Source organism: Pogona vitticeps, chromosome 7, assembly GCF_051106095.1.
Source record: "Pogona vitticeps strain Pit_001003342236 chromosome 7, PviZW2.1, whole genome shotgun sequence".
Taxonomy (NCBI): Eukaryota; Metazoa; Chordata; class Lepidosauria; order Squamata; family Agamidae; genus Pogona; species Pogona vitticeps.
In genome coordinates this window covers 18358997-18364757 of record NC_135789.1, presented here as the reverse complement: position 1 = coordinate 18364757, position 5761 = coordinate 18358997, and positions in this window count along the sequence as shown.

The window sequence follows — 5761 nt, the reverse complement described above, 5'->3', positions numbered from 1 at the left end:
GATTGTGTTGTTCTGTTCCTTCTGGTGGGTGGATGAGAATTGTCTGTGGTGCCAACAATATTTACTGACCCTTGGAAGCCTGCAAAGAACCTGTTGTCACCACCCTGTCAGTATCCTCCCCATTCATTTCTGAACCTCGTAATGCTGGCAGAAGGATGAGAAATTTGTTCTCTTCCTTGTTATGAAAAAGAACATCTGAGAAACTCAAATTCCAGGTCCTGTTAATATTTCTAGAATATGTATTACTCTTATGTTTGATGTGCAATAAATTAACTGTGCACCATTCCCTTGCCCTACACCCTTGACTTCCAGAAAGAGGAACAAGTAGGTCCTGCATCAGATCAAGCCTGAACTATCTCTGGAGTTCAAATATTGAAGCTGAGGCTGTCTTGCTTTGGGCACCTCATGAGAAGGCAGGAGTCCCTGGAAAAATATCATGCTGGGAAAGGTGGAAGGCAGCAGGAAAAGAGGAAGAGCATACATGAGATGGATTGATTCCCTAAAAGAAGCCACAAGCTTGAGTTTACAAGAGCTGAGCAGGGTAGTTGAGAACAGGACATTTTAGAGATAACTCATTCATAGGGTTGCCATAAGTCGGAGGCAACATGATAGCACATAACAACAACAGATTCCCTTTAAAGACATATCCTGGCTCCAGATTTCCTTTTCCTGAGATAATCCCATTACAAACCTCTGTTAACAAGGTAAAACCTTGTAACTAAACCACAGAAATCTACCAACAGTTCCAGAAGGGCCTGAGTCCTGCCCTTTGAGTGCCGCTGTTGGCACATGGTGGCAGCGGTGGGATGCATTCCGCCTTGTTCTGGGTGGAACACATGTGATCCCAAGCAGTTTTAAAATGGGAAACACTGGAGAGAACAAGTGGGTCGAGCTGAGTTTTATGGGCTCAGGGATTTGCATAGTTTGAGGCCATTTTGCATGCCAGAGAGAGATTTCTCCAGAGAGAGAAAGCATTCCTATGGGATACATCCAACTCCTGTCCATCCCTTGAGCTTGGATGTCAAACCCATTCTGAAAAGCTCGGGTCTCAAAAAAAGTTTTCTTACAAAGATTGAAAAAAGTGAAGAAGACAAAAGCTCCCTTGCACCCTCTATTGGTTAAAAAAATGTTCTAATTCCTTAAATCTGTTCTTCACTTCCACTGTGTATTCATAAGGAATTTGGTTTAGATTATACCTGACTTGCCCAGTGGTTTTTCCTACTCTCTACAGTTTAAGCTTGAATTTTGCTATGAGAAGCTGATGACCAGAGCCACAATCAGCTCCAGGTCTTGTTTTTGCTGACTGTATAGAGCTTCTCCATCTTTGGCTGCAGAGAATATAATCAATCTGATTTCGGTATTGCCCATCTGGTGATTTCCATGTATACAAGTCGCCTCTTGTGTTGTTGGAAAAGGGTGTTTGTGATGACCAGCTTGTTCTCTTGACAAAACTCTATTAGCCTTTGCCCTGCTTCATTTTGAACTCCAAGGCCAAACTTCCCTGTTATTCTTTTATCTCTTGACTCCCTACTTTAGCATTCCAATCCCCTAGAATGAGAAGAACATCTTTCTTTGGTGTCAGTTCTAGAAGGTGTTGTAAATCTTCATAAAATTGTTCAATTTCAGTTTCCTCAGCATTGGTGGTTGGTGCATAAACTTGGATTACTGTGATGTTGAAAGGTCTGCCTTGGATTCATATTGACATCATTCTATCATTTTTGAGATTATATCCCATTACAGCTTTTCCCACTCTTTTGTTGACTATGGGGGCTACTCCATTCCTTCTACGGGATTCTTGCCCACAATAGTAGATATGATAATCATCTGAATTGAATTCGCCCATTCCTGTCCATTTTAGTTCACTGACGCCCAGGATGTCAATGTTTATTCTTGCCATCTCCTGTTTGACCACATCCAACTTCCCAAGGTTCATAGATCTTACATTCCAGGTTCCTATGCAGTATTTTTCTTTGCAGCATCGGACTTTCTTTCACTTCCAGGCACGTCCACAGCTGAGCGTCCTTTCGGCTGTAGCCCAACCACGTCATTAGCTCTGGAGCTACTTGTACTCGTCCTCCGCTCTTCCTCAGTAGCATGTTGGACACCTTTCGACCTGAGGGTCCCATCTTCCAGCGTCATATCTTTTAGCCTTTTGTTTCTGATCATGGGGCATTCTTGGCAAAGATACTGGAGTGGCATTGCCAATTTCTACTCCAGGTGGATTGCGTTTAGTTGGAACTCTCCACTATGACCTGTCCGTCTTGGGTGTCCCTGCACGGCATAGCCCATAGCTTCCCTGAGTTACTCAACCCCCTTTGCCATGACAAGGCAGCAATCCATGAAGAGGATATAATAGAATAATAATATAATGATTGATAATTCAGGATGAGATGGTTGGACAGTGTCATCAAAGCTACCAACATGAATCAGACCCAACTCCGGGAGGCAGTGGAAGACAGGAGGGCCTGGCGTGCTTTGGTCCACGGGGTCACAAAGAGTTGGACATGACTAAACAACAATATAATAATTAATTATAATTAATAATAATAGTTTTTACTGTTACATCATTGTTATTATTTATTGTTTTATTATTGTAACATTGCATCATATGTTCTTCAACAAGAACAAGAACAAGAACAAGAACAAGAACAAGAACAACAACTACTACTACTACTATTATTATTATTATTATTATTATTATTATTATTATTATTATTATTATTATTATTATTATTATTGGAAGAAAACATATCAATATAGGAACAATTTATGGAACAATCCAGAAATTATGAGATAGCAGAACAGCAAACATCACTGAGGGGAAAAAATTAGTAAGCTAAGATCCAAGTAACTAGTGCTAACAGCAATGTTAACTTCGCTGAAAAATGAAAGATGAAACAATGTCACACCTCATCCGTGAATGTCGAAAGATGGCACAAACAGATTACAAAGTTAGACATGAGAGAGTGGCAAAGTTTGTGCCCTGGGCATTAGGCAAAAAATTTAACTTGCCAGCCTCCAAAAACCCGTGGGAACATCAGGGAGAGAAAGTCTCAGAAAATGACAAAGTCAAGATCTTGTGGGATTTCTGGACCCAAACTGATAGACACACCAGACGATAGTAGTGACAGAACGAAGAAACATCCAGATCATGGATGTTGCCATTCCGGGGGATGCCCGAGTTGAAAATAAAAAAATAGGAAAACCATCAAAGGATGGATACCTGGCTATCGAAACATCTTTCTCGTGGATTAAATCCACTTCAGGGGTCCCCGTTGTCATCGGGGTTTTGGGAACAACACCCAGAAATTCCACACAGTGCTATAAGCAGCTGCAGATCTCAGAAATCACACCCTCGGGGCTATAAGAAACGGCAATATGAGGAACAGCCGGGCTCCTGAGCCGATACGGAACAGAAAGGCTCAGAGAATACATTTAACAAATACTTAGATTTTTGGTTAAAAGTTGTATCTGTTATATAATACCTGTCAATGTTTTTATCATTTTGATTGACTGTGCCTGGTGTTTTACAATAATAATGATGATGATGATGACAATGATTATGATGTCTGGGACATTTTCTCCAAAGAACAGACCAGATGGCACCATGGCAGGGGCAGGGACTTCTTTTCCAGCCCCCTAATAAGATAAGGATATTTTAAAAGAAAAATGCAAGATAAAAAATATTTATTTATTTATTTATTTATTTATTTATTTATTTATTTATTTATTTATTTATTTATTTATTTATTTATTTATACCCCGCCCCTCTAGACCATGTCTACTAAATAAAATAAGAGTACAGAAACAGAAAAACAAAGTCAGATCCAGTAATAAAAGGTCATGGATTTCAGGAAGTGATACGAACCAGTTTCCGCATATATCAAACTGTCTAATGAAGAATTCTGTGTTACCCAGAAGACCGATGAAGGAATCTGTTGAATCTGCCTTCTGCATCATTGTGGTTTGTTAAACCTCAAGTTCTTTCTATCCCAAATATGGAAAAAAATGTGGATCAATTCTTCATTAAGAAATTGAAGCAAAATTCTCACCCCTTTAGAGGGCAGGATTCTAGGGCATTCTGGGATTTGTAGTCCTCTAAAGTAGCTCCCCCAAGTTCTGGCAGCGACCCAGGTTGAAATGCTTGAACAAAAGGTGGTAAATAAGCGACACCACCTGTGAAAAACAGATTTTTTTTTCTCCCCTTCTGTTGCCATTCCACGTTTGGCCTCTGGGTGGCAATGTTGCTCCATCTTTATCTTGCCCGTGAAACCCAGACCAACCGCCCAGGTCTTTTCCAAAAGCTTTTTCTTTAACAGAAAGGCAAGGATTTTTTCCCCCTTCAAAACGCAACAAAAGTACAGTACCCCTATTTTCATTTAAAGGCTACTTCACAGGTCATGCTTTAAAAAAAAAAAACTAGGAATTTATCCATTCCCAGCAATCAGCTGCTGTAACCAATGCGTTTAGACTTACACTGGCGCCATTACAAGCTGAGTTCTGGATTTATTTATTTTTTTCTGCTTTGTTCACTGTTTAAACTTCATGGTTATTCCCAAACTGAAGAAGACCAATGTGGCTTCCTTCCTTAGAGAGGTATTAAAACTAAGAAGCTTATGGAGGTGGGGGTGAAACAAGCTTTTAACCTTAATGGAGCACACACATGGCTGATGGCAGCAGGAAAAGAGGAAGCCCCCAAATGTGAGATGGATGGATTTGATCAAAGAAACCCCAGCCTTGGGTTTGCAAGAGCTGATCAGAGCCAGTTAACGGTGGGACACTTTGGAGGTTGCTCCGTCCTAGGGCCACGAGAAATCAGAAACCGCTTGGGGGGGGGGGACAGAAAAACAGCAGGGTTGAATACTGAAGGATTAAGGCCCAGGCTGTGAGCTCAAAGCTGCCAGGACAGCCGGATGCAATGGGGACGCCTGTCTGGATATACTGTATAAATTAAAAATAAAATAAAATAAACTCAACTTTTTTCTGGACTGCACCAGAAAGGTATTGTGGGTTAAGTTTTCATGGGGGGGGGGAAGGATACAGAATTTCATCCCTATTTATACGGATCATCTTTCAGTGAGGGCCGGAGAACGTCTCCTAGCCAGAAACAAGCTTCCCAACCGCTCAGAATGGTGGAAACGCAAGAAAAAAATCCCAAACAAGCCCTTCATGTTTGTTTAAAACTACACCCAGCGTTGATTAAACAGCCTCCAGGGGCCCAGGCCTTCAGAGAAACCGGAACACATCCCTTTGTGATGAAAACACATTTTTCTCCTGGCTGGAAGCGCTTGTACTCCAAGGTGGGGTGGCGGGGGGGGGGGGGAGAATGAAAAGAAAAAATGGGGAGGAAAAGAAAGAAAGAAAGAAATGTCTTCCGGGAACATAAAATCTGGCTTTTAAATCTTTAGACAGTGGAAGAATCTGGAAACCGTCTTTCATTCTTTTGTTGCTGGCAAGATTGGCGTTGGAATCGATGTTTATTCGATGCAGAGGGCAAGGGAGGGAAGGAACCCTTCCTGGAAAAAAAAGAGTGTTTAGGAGGGGAGGAATAAAAGGCATGCCAAAGGGGGTCTGGGCCAACTTTTAGGGAGCAGGCCACAGCTACCTCCCCCCCCAATAAAGAACCCCAACTCCTTCGGGAGGAGAACCAGACTTTTTAAAAAAGGAGTTTTTCCTTGAGTCTGTTTTTGCGGTCAGAACGATTAGTAATAATAACAGGCAGGGAAAACTTTTCTTCCACTCCAATAAGCAACTTTTAAAA